The 15,313-nt window shown below is 37.2% G+C and overlaps 1 protein-coding gene across 6 annotated transcripts in view; it reads right to left on the bottom strand.

The window, feature by feature from the left end:
- Positions 1–15,313, bottom strand: part of WNK2 (WNK lysine deficient protein kinase 2) — a 234,188-nt gene that overhangs the window by 105,132 nt on the left and 113,743 nt on the right. The gene's annotated exons all lie outside the window — the stretch shown is intronic.

Below are 15,313 nucleotides of genomic sequence, written 5' to 3'. Positions count from 1 at the left end.
TATCACAAAATGAGCTCCAAACAGATACATAACCAAAATACAAAAGGTTATATGTTAGGAAAATTAAATAGTCACAGAATACAAAGAGATTACAAAAAAGTATTGCTAATTATCAATCAAAATGTGGGGGGAAAGATTCAAATCACCAATAAGAAAAATGTACATTTAAACAACTCTAAGCATTCAACAAATCAGTGAAGGTGACAAAAGAAAAGAAACAGTTAATAGATTATTAGTAAATAGGGCTTGTGGAAGGGAACACCAATACTCCCCTTTTTTTGGTAAAGCTGTGAACTTTCTGGTAAAGTCTAAACATCCTGAAAACCAATTTGGAATTACGTGAGAAAAATCACTCAACTGTCAAGGATTTCATCACTGGGCACAGATATCAAAAAGGTCAACGACAAGAGAGAGCTCCATATATACAAAAATATTTATAGCAACACCTTTTCTGGTAGCAAAGAACTAGGGGAAGAGTCATTACCCATCAACTGGCAAATTCATGAACAAACTGTAGTACTTGAACATTACATACTATTACTGTGCCATTAGAAATAATAAATATAAGGAATGCAGAAATTCTTGGAAAATTTTGTATTAATCGATTCATACTAAGGTAAGTAGAATCAAATGAAGAATAAACTTGATGACTAAAATGATACAAACAAACAATTTTGAACAGGATTTCACCAACCATCCCTGGACAAGAACAAATAATGATGCAAAGGCAGAGGGGATAAGGACTATGAGTGCTCAATATCGTATTGCAACACTGGCAGGTGCTATGTCAACTCATTTTACTTCACTGTTTTTTTTTGTTACAAGGGAAAGTTCAAAGTAGGGTGGGTAGACAAGGAAATGACTGGGGCATAAAAAACAAACGTCATCAATACCGCTTTAAAGGGAATTCAATTTAAAGATGAAATTGTCACCTCTGGTTCATTATTATCTCTCATTTCTCCAACATAAAAACATACTTAAAACTTGAAATCCTTGAGGAAAGGGACCCTGTTTTTTGCATTTCTTTGTACCCTCCCAAACTACTACTTGGTATGGTGCCAGACAGAGTAAGTACTTAATGAATGCTTATGACTGGTTATTTTTTAAATATGATGCAAGTCAAGTGATTTCTTGTTGGTGGTGCTTTAAATTTGTGGGAGTCACTGCAATTAACTTTGTAAATCTCCCCGTTTACTTCTATCACACAGGAGCTTCATCTTCTTCAATGCTGTGGCGCATAAGCCAAAATTTGACTAGATCCATTTTTTGTTTTTTGCTTTTCTTTTTTTTGGAGGGCAATTGGGGTTAAGTGACTTGCCCAAGGTCACATGGCTAGTTTTTGTGTTAAGTATCTAAGGCCGGATTTGAACTCAGGTCCTCCTGACTCCAGGGATGGTGCTCTATTCACTGCGCAACCTAGCCACCCCTTGACTAGATCCATTTTTGAAAGATATCCTGTGATAATTTTAAAACTCTGAAATGAAGGCTGATTCTATCTGATGTGTATCTTTCATGCCAGGTGCAAGTTACCTGCTTTCACATGTTTTATCATTATCACACTAGCAACAAGAAGCAACAATGTCACTGTTTACCCTTTTGAATCTGAGACTACATATTATACCTGAAATATAGGATGTAATGTTTGAATTGGTGTTAATAAAAACTTAGTTAATTCTGAGAGCCAAATAAAGTTTGTTTATATAAAACAGAATATAGTCAATAAAATAACCTGAGCTTCTGGGTCTGTCAGGTGGTAGGCAGTAATGTGACTAGGCCTGTTTTTCCTTTTTAAAAACACACACTTTGAGAAACCTTTTATTTTTATTTTTAGTCCCTTCTCCTCCCTTTTCTGCCATCATTACTGCAGAAGCAGAATCCATAGAAAGTAGACAGAAGAAAGACTCCGAAATCCTTACAATGAAAGAAGCCAATCTTTAAAAGCAAACCCAGCTAAAAAAAGAATTCTCCAAATGCTTCTCTCTACCAGGTGGATTTAATGACAGACATTGGCCAGGTATACCTATTTCTGACTGTGCTCTAGAGACGATTTGTATACATAATAAGGTGAACACAAACCCACCTGTGCAAGCTGGTGCTTAGAGGCAGCAAACTTATGGTGTTTATTAACTTCCTGGGAAACGCCTGAAATGTTCTTGGAATGGAAGCTTCACAGTACAAGGGCTACAAGCAGTACAAGCACTGACTCAGGAGTCATGGGATCTACATGAAATTTTTGATGCTCATACCTGAGCGACCTCAGGCCAGGTGCTTAGCCCCTCAGCTAGATTTCAGTCCTTCTTATTTGTGAAATGAGGGAGGACAGACCAGTTAGCCCTGTGATCTCTCAATCTATGATCTTATGATATTGAACAAAAATTAGAAACATTAACTACCTTGGAAAGGCACCTCTGCATTTGTACTGCATTCTCTGGTGGCTTAAAGTGAAGCTCCAATGGTTTGCCAACTGTTGGGTGCAGAACCCCTAAACTTGACCACATTTTCATCCGTTCCTTCTCTCTTTCTGGTCCGAAAGGCATTCATACTTACTGTTTCTTTGCAAATTTGCTATTTTTCTAATTGTCCAATTTTATTCAATACTGATAAACTGCCTATCATATGGAAGTGTACTGAGGCTACAGACTCACTACGCCATGGAGCTCGTGGGCTTGGGGGGGGAGACAAGACAGGCATCGTAATAGATAAAAGGTAATAAGAGGACGAAACTAACTCTAAAAATGGGGTGACTGCGGAAAGCTTCAGGGAGAAGGAAGGGCATGAACTGAATCAAGAAACATTGATTCTTATTGTTGATTGTTGGAGATGAGATGCATGGAATGCACTGCATGCATGGAAAACCTGTGAGAATGTATGACAGCAGGAAGAAGAATGTCTAATTTGGGAAAATCTAATATTCCAGCTTTAGCAATCTGAGAGTATATGATGGATAGTAATGAGAAAGTTAGATTGGAGAGATGGGAGGGCCTTGTATGCCAGGCTGAGGATAGATATTGTTGAACAAGGGAGTAAACTATTCAGACCTGTCCCTTGGGAAAATTAATTTGCATCTGGAGGAAGGACAGTTTAGGAAAGGGAAAGGGGAGAAGCAAGGGCAACTAGACAAGAGGTAATGAAAACCTTAACTAGTGTGGTAGCCATATGGGTAGAAGAAGACAAAAATGAGAGAAGCTGTGGAGGTGTAGAATCAATCAGATGTGGCAACAGACACGTGTGTGTGTGTGTATTTACACGTGTGTTACTGGCAGGTGAAGAAAATAGAATAGTGAAAATTGAAAATAAAGTTTTGAGGTCCAGGGCTGATAATAACCCTCAACAGAAAGAATAAAATTTGGAGAACAGGTGGATTTAGAAGGAAAGATAATTTTATTTTGGATGTATTGCATTTGAGATGCATCCAGTGGCATGAAGTCCACCAAGCAGATGACGAAAAACTTAGTTGGGAAGGAACTTACTAGTGACTCAAGGTACAGCTCAAGATCTAAGAGATAAATGATGTGGGACTAGAATTCTGGAGAAAGAGCAGGGGTTTTTTAAAGCAGATTTAGGAGTTATCTGCATAGAGATGATGATCAGGCTTTCCTGAGCTAATTAAATCATCTAGGGGGAAGAGAACAGAGATTAAAGAGAGTTCAGAACAGATCTACAGAGTATTCCTATGCAAAGGGAGCAAGAGATGGCTGATGAGCCAGCAAATAATACTGAACTCTAAGACAGGTAGGAAATGCTACAGAAGTGTCCCAGAAAACATATTCAGGAGGAGTGAGTGATGAAACACATCAAACTAGATTGGGATCAAGTAAGATGAGGATAAGGAACAGAAAAATTATCTTCCCATAGAACACCTTGAGAAGAATATTTTCTTTTCTCTGGTTGAAAAATGTCTGCAATCTTTTTGTCTTACAAGTGATCCCTGAAGTCTGGAAAATCAGTTCTTGCTGTTGAAAGATCTTTGTTTTGGTAAAAAATTGTTTTCCTATGCTCTGTAAGGGTGTACATAAAGACAAAAGGCAAAAGTTACTAACATAGTTGGATAAGCCTTTATTTCTAAAGGGTGGAAATACATTCTAAAAATCTCTTTAAGGTTCCTTCACAAAACCATCCATCTCTTCAGACACTTATCAGAGATTAGGAGGAGCTGGAAGAGACTCTGGAGGTCTCTTTCATCTTAAAGATGAAGAAACTAATGCCAGAATTGATTCATAGTATGGTGACAAGTGACCATCTGGCTTATAGGTAAAACTGCTCTATAAATAGATGATTGTCCTTTTCCTTGTCATCTTTTAACAGTATTAAATGACAGATTTATGGGAACAATGAAACAGCAACTTATTTGAGAAACACCTTGTTACTAGTTCCTCAAAAATGAAAAATTTAAGCTACCGGCCTTCATGGAAAGAGGAAGACATTTTCACTCCAAAGTCAAATACTTTTCAGGGACACTTCTAGATCATTGCTTTCCTTCGGTAAGTCAGATCACGAATGTTAATAACATAGTGTTTAAAGGCCTTTAGAGGGGGGTGGGAAGTACTCTTTCTGGAGGCAATCTCACAGAAAGAAAATTCCAGAGGATACTTAACCATAGTGACTTCATCTAGTGTCAACACTGAGGACAGATGTCTCTCTGGGCAATACCAAACTAGTCTCAGAATCTTTCAGGGGTAAAAGGGATTAAGAGGGGAGAAAATAGCTCTCTTATCATCATCATCATCATTATTAAAGAAGAAATATAGTTTTGCAATCCTTTTTCCCCTCCTAAAACCATATAAGGTAAAAAAGGAATCAGCATAGCAAAGAAACAATCATGCTAGTGGAATAATAAGTGACAGAGAACTCTGAGACAAAGCTTAGCATACACCCAAATCTGAATTTGACTTGTTTCCCCTTTAACTAAGAGGGACAAAATTAAAACTACAACACTCCAACTAATTTAGCCCTCTTACTTTCTGGGTCTCTGTTTCCACCTTTGTAAAATGAGGGGGCTGAGTATGGTAGCACATATCTGTAATCCCAGCCATTGGAGAGTTTAAAGATGCTGGATCTTTTGAGCATGGTTGTAGTAGTTGTAGGCTCTGATTAGTCTAGCATTAATATGGTGAGCCCCCAAGAAACTGAAACTGCATAAGGAGGATTGAGTTGGTTTAAGTCAGAAAAAAAATGAAATCAAACCTCTCCTGTGGTTCAGTAACGGAAATTTAGCCCATGTACTTGCATGCTGGGTGAGACAGGGTGAACTAGTCATCCATCCATACATACACACATACATGGCTACATGAATAGATGCAGCTAGGTGGTACAGTGGGTAGAACACTGGGCCTGGAGTCAGAAAACTCAAGTTTAAATTCAGCCTCAGATATTTCCTAACTGTGTGACCCTGGGCAAGTCATTTAACCTCTCTGCTTTAGTTCTGCCAAGCGTAAAATAGAAATAATAACAACATTTGCTTCCCAGGGTTGTTGTGAGGATCAAATGAGATAATATTTGTAACGTGTTTAGCACAGTGCCTGACATACAGGAGTGCTATATAAATGCTAGCTATTAAGTATTAATAATAAATTGGTAGATTGGGGGCGGCTAGGTGGTGCAGTGAGTAGAGCACTGGTCCTGGAGTCAGGAGGAGCTGAGTTCAAATCCGACCTCAGACACTTAACACAAAAACTAGCTGTGTGACTTTGGGCAAGTCACTTAACCCCAATTGCCCTACCTTCCCAACCCAAAAAGCAAAAAATTACAAAATTACAAAAAATAAATTGGTAGATAAAGGAATAGATAGATAAAAAAAAATGAGAGTGGTTGAAATGGACCTCTAAAAGCCCTTTTCATCAACATCTTAAAAACAGAATTCTGTGAAACTGAGCTAATACAAAGATAGCAGCATTTTTGCCAGATATACGAACAGATCAGAAGTTGGTCGATTGTAATGCTGATCTCTCATCTAATATGTTACTAGTTGAAGGTATGAGTCTTGTGGTGGTCCCTAGGGTCCCAGGAAAATGAAAAGAGAAAAAAAGAAATGTGATTTAGGGCTCTAGGACAGCAATATTCTCATTAAAAAAAATACTACCAGAAAGTATTAGGCATTAAGGATTTAAAGGATATTGGAATACTAACCCTATTAGATTAAACAACACTGCCCTTTTCCTGACTTCTTGTATAAGCTCAATAAATAGCATTTGCAACAGTTCTCACAAGTGGCATATGATAATCCAATATCCCTCATGCCTCTGGAATCAGCTGTTCTGTTGATCTTAGGGTTAAAAATAGTAGCTGCTGGCTTCTAATTATGCACTTTCTCCTGCTGCCCTGAGTTTAGCACTTGAATAAAAGAAATGCACTTTAAACAGGTTTCATCAAAGCAGAGCCATCTTTCATACTGTTTTACACAAAGGTGCATGCATCTCTTCAAACAGGTGTCTTTCTATAAGGCCATCTATTCCACAGTGGTACCAGAAACAACTGCAACGTACATAGTTCACACACAAGTCTCTCCCACCAAACCTCCCCAAGACATTAGAAAGCAGAACTGTTTCAGTCTTCCCGTTTTATAACATTCCCTGGAAGAATAACAAGCACTATATTTTTTATTTTTTTCCAAAAACAAACAAAATAAGATGGGAATGGGATGTGGGCAGAGGAAAGGAGAGAAGTGATACTTTAAAAAAAAAAAGTCAGGTTTATTCTTAACAATTCCAAACCCAATCACAACATAGTAACTTGAACCCTTTCTGATACATCCAAGGGCCATTTTCAGAATCAGTGATGTAGGTGGAACAAAATCTCATCATTCTAAACATTCTTTTTTCTCCCCAATACCATAACTAAAGCAATTGTATTTCAAACAAATCTTCAAAATAGGTTCACAGAATTAGTAAATTATTGAATTAGCCTGCATTCAACCTGTGTAAAACTCAGCACTGAAAAGACAATAGGGTTCATGTTGCTAATCAAATAGCCAACTAGCATTAAGCACCTACTGCATGCCAGTTAGTCTGCTAAGTGCAAGGGATACAAAGAAAGGCCAAAAAAAGGTAAAAAAGTAGGCCCTCCTTTCAAGGAGCTCAGTCTAATGGCAGAGACAACATGCAAACAACTACATTCACACAAGATATAGACAGGAAAAATTGGTGGTATTCTCAAAAAGAAGGCATTGAAGGCATAAAAAGGATTGGGGAAAGATTTCCTGCAGAAGGAAAGATTTCATTTGAAACTTGAAATCAGACAGGGAAGCTGAAGAGTAAAATGAATTCCAGGCACAGAGGACAAATCAGTGAAAGAGTTCAGTGTGGAACTGTAGTGTCATGCGTGACACCCAAAAACTCATTTGTTGCCCTTTGATTTACTGGCCAGCCTCAGCTCATCCTAAGCTTTAGCACTCCCAATACTTTCTTACAGAACCAGACCACGCTTTTTTATTTGTCTTCTATTACCTGCCATTGCTACCATTTTCAATACAAATCTTTTAGAAATTCCCAATGATCTCCTTAGATAACTCCTTTATCAGTCCACTGCTAACAGGAGCCAACAAGGATGGCACCTCTGGCACCTAGAACAATTCCACAGTCACAACAGATACTCAAAAATATTTCGAATTGAATGAAAGAAACAGGGAAGGGGGAAGGGAAGTGAGGGAACAGTTTTGCTCAGCACATTCATACTAACGATGAAAATGAACATAGGTAAGACCCAAAGGACCAAATTCCTATATGATATGTACTATCTATATGCAAGGTGCTTAAAAATAATTTTTGCTAGTTACCACATATAAATATGCATTTGCTATTATTAAAGTCTCATTCAGCAATCAGTATTATATGGCTTTTTTCTTACCTATATTTAAAGAAAAATTCTTATCACTAGTCATCTGAATGATTATCAATTAAACAGAATTCTCTGATATGGGTGGATCATTCTAACTACTGACTCTGGCCCACAGGAAATAAACTCAATTCAATGGAACATTTATAAAGTGCCTATACTTCACATGGCACAGTGCTAGGCACCAACAATAAAGGACAAAAGTGAAATAGAATTGTCCTCAGGGAGCTTGGATAGGAGAAGCAGGGAGAGAAGAGCATCAATTCCATAGGTAAGTATAATATACAACATGGTATGATTGGGCTAAAGATGTGCAAAGTGCTCTATAGTTATTTAAGAAAGGAAAGACCTATCAGCTAGGAGGATCAGAAATGACTACTGAGGAAAGGGAGCACCTTAACTAAGCCTTGAAAGAAGATAAGGATTCTTAAAGGCAGAGACAAGAAAGATATTAGCAATTTGGGGCACAGCCAGGAAGGAGTACAGTTTCTCTGAAACTTAGAATGTAAGAGAGTAACATGAGATAAGACTGGAAAGGTAGGTTGGAGATAGACTGTGGATGACCTTACCTAAAAAATTTGTACTTTATTTTAGAAGCCATTGGGGGACACTACGGTTTGAGCAAAAGAGTAACTTGGTCTACTGTGGTGGCGGGACTGTAGATTTAGGGATCGAAGGAAATGCTCAACAAGGTCATTTTATCCCACATTTTCAGACGAGGAAACTGAGATCAAGAAAGGCTAAGTAGGATGCTAAGGACACAGAAGTAGTAAATAGAAGAGCTAGAATTTGGACCCAAGTATTTAACAATCTTTGTAATATACACCACTATTTGAGCAGCTGTAAAGAAGATGAATTGGAGAGGGGAGAAACCATCAGCAAAAACACCAGTTTAGAAGGCTGTTTGTTATACCATAGTCTGGTAGATCAAATGAGTGAAGGAAAAAAAGAGATGCAAAAGAAGTTTCCAAGGTAATCATAACAGGATGTAAAAACTCTGTAGGTATGGAGAGGTGGAGGATAAAAAGGAAAAGGAGAAGGAATAAGGATAAGAATTAAGATAACTGAGGTATTGAACCTATGTGTCTAGGAGGGCAATGGTACCATCAAGATTTTAAAAAACAGGTGCCTACCATTTGCAAAGCAGTGTCTAAGGTGAAAAATGAACATGACATAACTCAACCTCAAAGTTCTTAAAGTCTTGCAGAGTAAATACAATATCTGCAAGCAAATATTTCACAAAAGAAGTATTTTTCATGCAGGACATGGGTCCCAAGGATTTTTAATTTATAAATCATACTAGTACATTTTACAGTTCCTAGTTTTGAAGTTGCTTCCAGATTGTCTCTGACTTCACTCAAACCACACAGCCAAGTCTGTAGACAATCCACAGAAAACAGATACCCCTTTGTTCTTTGGCAGTTTTTCATTACCTAAGATAAAATACTGTATGCATGGATTTAACTATTCTTGGTGATCCCTAGAACTTCACCCTAACGAATGCAGAGGACCTCCTATAAAGCCATAAAAGAGATTTTCATCTTAGTCCAGTAGCTATATTTATCTTAGAAGGCCAAAGGTTTTCCCTAGGCACAGATTAAAATATTAATGTATTGTTTTAAAATGAAGACAATGATACTTAAGCAGTCTTGGTCTTTTCTTAATTTAAGAGGAAGTGAAAGAACAAGACATTTATTTGGGTCATCATGTCCTCATACTGTTGACGTCTCCTGAATTTATAGTTTCTCAATAAAGAATCAGACTATAATTCACTGTTTGTTCTTTAAAAAAAATTTCTTAAAAGTCAATCTACACATTCAGGGCAGTGGAGAAAGTGAAATTAATTGGAAACATAGAGAGATGATGCAATATTTATTACCCTTTCGAAGGCACTTACTACTACCTACCTATACTAAAGCAAAGGCCTCCTAAGCAGTTCCTTGTACCTCTATGCCTTGTTGGCTCCAAAGTATCTTACACACACACACACACACACACACACACACACACCCTAATCTAGTTACTTCCAAAGCTCAAGAGCTCCAACAGCTGTCCCTATTGTCTTTAGAGTCGATTGTGAACTCTGCTGCTAGACATTCAAGGCTCTTCACCACCTGCCACCCACCCACCTTCCCAGTATTCTGTGCCTTTGGTCCCACTGCTCCTCTTGACTAAAATGCCTCTCCCTTCCAACCCCGCATGCTTGCTCAATTGCTGCCTAACCTTTGGAGCCTACCAACTTTGCTTTTGCTGTACTTATTTCATCTGTATTTTTATAGTGGGAATAACAACACCTGGACTACTCTGATGACCTATTTCCAGGCTGCTGAGGGGGGAACGCTTTATAAATTGTAAAGCATTTTGCCTACTAATCAAACACCAAGCATTTATTAAGCAGCTATGTGCCAGCCACAGTGCTAGGCACTTGGGATAAAAACACAAAGGATAAAACAATCTCCACTCTCAAACTTCTATTCTAATGAGTATTATTAATCATGATAATTGTATCTTTGTAGTTATATCATTAAAATTACATTATTCAACATAACAATGTAATTCCAGGGCCACTTCCTGGAGGTCCCTGATTCTCCTAGGCAGTAAAGACCTTTTTCCTTCCCTCAAGCTTAGAGATTATACTTTAACTGCACTATTTTCCTGCACTTAGATAAATAACTACAATATGAAGAAAACCTAGCCTTGTTATCTCAGTAGTCTTTAAGCCCCCATTCATGAAAGTGAGAAACATTTCTTATCTAAACTTTTTATCTCTCCAAGTGCCTAATACAGGGCTCTGTGTTAATAATTGTCCACTGAATTGAATTACAACCTCATCAGCAATGGACTAAAAATGACTAAGTATATTTAATCAGCAGATAAGGCAAAATTTCTTGCTATTAAAATAAATCAAAATGAAACCCAAGTACTATACTATCCTCTCTCTTAAATTTATAGAACAGTAAATCCTGCTTCAGAACGGACAGTTCCTTACTTTTCACTACCAGGAATTTCCAATGAGTGCATTATACCTACTGTCTTATATCCTAACCCCCACTCACTCACTCTCTTTATCTCTCCCTGCTTAATATTCTGGTTCCAAACAAACTACCCTGCTGAAATTGTCTTCTCCAAGTCTCCTAATGATTTAACGGACAAATTCAAAGGTCTCATTCATCATTTGTTATAACAAGAATGACATCATCTACTCTGATCTGCTTAAAGTTTTCTGCTCCCTTCTGAGTCTTCTTCTCAGACCAGTTCTCCTCTGGTCCTTTTGTCTTGGTTGCTCTTCTAGCACCAGCCCCACAAATACAGGCATTGTCCAAGAATCTATCCTTGTCTAATCTAATCTTCCTCGGAAATAATTTTTCTGATTCCCAGAATTCAACTCTCACGCTAATAGAACGGCTATCCTAAATCTCTCTGTGGCCATTTTTTTGAACTCTTACCTAACCTTACAGCTGCCTGTTGTCTGATCTAGCCATATTGTCAACATCTTGATTTCAGGAAGCTTGACATATTTTTTTGCATTCCTCATGAAACCCAACACAGTACTGTGTCCCAAAAGATATGTTACCAATGTATACTAATGCTACTACTGAAAGTCAGTGCTGTTTAATAAATCTAAATGTTCCCCTCTACCAGGAGGCTGAAGAGCTATTGGGAACTTCTATGGGCTTAGAACATAAGAACATTTTTAAAAAAAAGAAAAAAAAATTAGTTTTCATCCTGAAAGATAAAGTGACCACAATCGGAAGCACTAATAAGTAGAAAGTAGAATGATCTTTGCAGGCAATTTGGCATTCACGTTATAAAAATAAATGAATGTGATTTATCTTCATTTGTCCATAAGAATGAAAAAATCCAATGGAGAGTCCTGGTGATTAAAAAAATATTTAAAGGCAAACAAACATGAGCAAATAGTTTCATTTTAACAAAATCACTTCTTGAAAAGTAATATGAAATAAATGACACATTTATTTAAATTCCAAGTTAGGAATCACAACTTGGTCAGCACACCTCCTGGAAGCAGGACCCTGAACATAAATGTCAAAAAAAAAAAAAAAAAGGAAAAGATCTCCCAAAATCAGATATTTAAATCATCAAATATCACTGATGGTCTGTCATCATTGTGACTCCTATGGTTAACAAGTAGGAGGTAATATGGTACATTGGAAAGAAGAATAAATCTGAATCAAAGGATGTGAGTTTAAATTTAAGTTCTGCCACATACTAGCTGTATAACCTTGGAAAAGGGACTTCACCTCTGGACTTCACTTTGCTCTTCTACAAACTATATGCATGGATGAGCTCTAATATCTACTTCTAGTTCTAAATCCTAGGGTCCTTCTTAGTGGTCTACCCAATGCATTTTTCCTTTATCATTTAAAGAAGCATTGACAATAAATATCTTCCTTATGTCCATTTGAATTTTCTCCTGCTCCCCCTCCTCCTGACTTGTTTGGTTCTCCACAGATATGCTGGTATTCAGCTAACCTTAAAAATAAGGGTTAAGGAACAGGACTACAGATCACAAAGATATAGATATAGGTGTAGGTGTACTTATTTGTGTGCTTGTATATCCAGAATTCTAAGATGAGAGATAAAGTGTATTTGTCTAAGGATAAAAGTAAAAAGAAAGAAAAAAGAGATAATTGTGAAAGTATGCTACAGATCACCTGACCCCATAGAATATTCTAATACAGATTACAGAATTAGCAATAAATAGTAATGATGTGGACTGTCAACTCATATGACATGGGATGTCTCCTAGAAGTCTTGTTTTGATATAAGTGGAGTATCTGATAAAACTTATATTTGTCATAATGAGAGTTTCTACTTTCAAAAGGCAGAAGCATATTCAGACACATAGTTTAAATTTAAGAAAAGAGAGATATAACTTCACAGCAGATGGCTCAGAAAGGGAGATAATCAAAAACAAAATTCTGATGATGTAACTATATTATCTTCATGAAAAACCAAAGTGAGAAGATCTAAAAAATCAATATGATTAGGAAAAAAAGTGGTTTATTAGAACACTTGGACTTTTAAAGAATCTTTTGCACCCCCCCCTAAAAAATGTACAAAAGACCAAAGGAGAGGCACAAAACCAACAATGAACACAAAAGGGAGGTTCAAAGTCATATGAGCTATGTTTGGAGAGATAAAAGATAAAAAGGAGTTTAGACTTGGGAAGAAATGCTAACAAAAAGAGCTCTTAAAAAACATGTTTGGAGAAAAGACAACAATAAGTAAGGGAAGAACTACTGTTTTGGGTAGAGTCTATAATGTTCACAGATACATAATGCCAGTGAGAAAGCAGACCTATGCAACTCAAATTCCACTTCTCTCACCTCTAGCAAAGACAAAAACCTCCAAAGTGGAAAGAGTAGAACAAATCAGGTTAAGAGGAAAATCAAACAGACAAAACAAAGAAAAGTATAAGACCACCTGATTTAGACTTGAAATAAAGTCCAAAGGCCCAATGAGTTCAGAGAACTAGAAGAACTTAGAAGATATGAATGGAGGCTACCACAATTAGCAGTTTTTGAGAAAGCATTGAAAGGAACAGAGGCACCAGAAAACTAGGGAAAAGCAAATATCATTAAAATTACAAAGAGCTGGGGAAGGGAGACATGGAACAGGATTCTGGAAATTATGGTATGGGACAATGATCCAGAAAAAGATTATTTATCATATACTTAGAAGAAAAAGTGATGATCACCAGAAACCAGCACTGGTTCATGAAGAAAAAGTCATGCCAAACTAACTTCATTTTCTTCTGCCCAATCCCATTCCACCTCAAGAAGTATTAGAGTAGGGGAGATATACAGATAAACTGAATAATGATTCCGGCCAAGATTTATTTTTAAACAGGAGGAAGAAATATGACTCATATCATAATAAAGAAGGATAGAGTTCTGGCTGAACAATCATGTCAAAAAATATGTAATTTGTGGCTCTGTGTCAAGCTGAAGGAGGATCATTAGTCAAATATCAAAGGGTTCTATCCTTGGCCTTTCCAGTTCCATGGATAAGGAATGAAACTATCCAGGAATAAGAAGGTAATCATCCAACTGTACTCTGTTCTGGTCAAGTGACATCTAAAGTATTGTGTTAAGGCATAGGTGCCACATTTTATGAAGGACGGGAAGCTGGAGTGCATTCAGAGGAAAGGAAACACTATGGTTAAAATGCTTTAGTTTATGTCATATGGATATTCGTTAAAGAAACTGGGATGTCTAACAGAGACAAGATAACCCAGGGGAACATGAGTGCCATTTAAAGTATCTGAACATTGACACATTGAAGAAGAATTGGATTTGTTCTGTTTGTCCCCAGAGAGAACCAGGAACCAAACTGGTACAAAGTTACAAAGAGACAGATCCAGGTTTGATGTCAGGAAAAACAATTAGTGGCAGACGCAAGTCAAATTGGTTGTCTTGAGAGGTGTTTGGTGTATCCTCAAGAGGTCAACAAGTAATGTCTAAACACTGTAGCAAGAATTATTTTTTTCAAGTATGTATTGAATTAAAGGATCACTGATGTTCTTCTAACTTTTAACTCTTGTGATTGTGTTATTACACATTGATTCAACACTATATGAAAAAGCTAGTATGTTGGGATTACAAACTCTGGTTCTATAAACATTGTTACAAATTTCAGGAATAATGCCCCACACATGTGAACCTTATTACTGACACAAAGTCAGAAAGAGTTAATAGTGGGAAATGATGGATCAAAACTCATTAAGTGAAATTCAATAGAAACAAATAAGTTCTGCAACTTAGGAAAAAAGAAAAAAAATTGTATAAATCCATAATGGGATTAGTCTAACAGCAGTTAATAATAAACTCACAATGGACCAAAAGTGTCAACTAATAGCAAAAAAGACTTACCATAACACATAGGTTACATTATATTTTTTTAAGTCACAGAAAGTAACAGCAGAACCACTGTGCCCAAGGCAATCAACCAAGGTAAGGTTGCTTCTGGGGAGAGTGAAGGGGGAAGATGGGAAATGGAGATGGACTTGCCTGGGACGAGTCTATGGGCCAGGGTGGAAGGACAAGCCCCTAGAACTTCCTATTATTCTTGCTAATTAGGTATTAAACTTATTTGTATCCTGGGAGAAGAGCCCTGACACTCCACCCCTTGGTGTCTTCTGTACTGGTCATTCCATATCTGGAAGATAGAAGCTCCATTTTGTAATTGACATTTCAAAGAGGGCAGTGACAAGCTGGAATATGTCTGGAGGAAGATGGCCAGAACAATGATGGAATCTGAAATCGTGTCAGGATAAAGGAACTAGAGATATTTAGCTCAGACTTGGTATGATGAGGAAATATTACAGCTGTCTTTAAAATTTGAAAGGCTGTCATTCTATGCAGTTCCAGAAGTTAGAACTACAATGACTAGATGTTAAAAAGGAGCCAGGTGGCTTTTAGCTAAATACAATGAAGAATTTCTGATCAGAGGTATCCCA

The sequence above is a fragment of the Petaurus breviceps genome, unplaced genomic scaffold (genome assembly GCF_028583685.1).
Source record: "Petaurus breviceps papuanus isolate PSGF00001 unplaced genomic scaffold, PetGlider_PUasm1.0 174, whole genome shotgun sequence".
In the NCBI taxonomy this organism is placed as follows: domain Eukaryota; kingdom Metazoa; phylum Chordata; class Mammalia; order Diprotodontia; family Petauridae; genus Petaurus; species Petaurus breviceps.
This window is presented reverse-complemented; position numbering and strand designations above follow the sequence as displayed.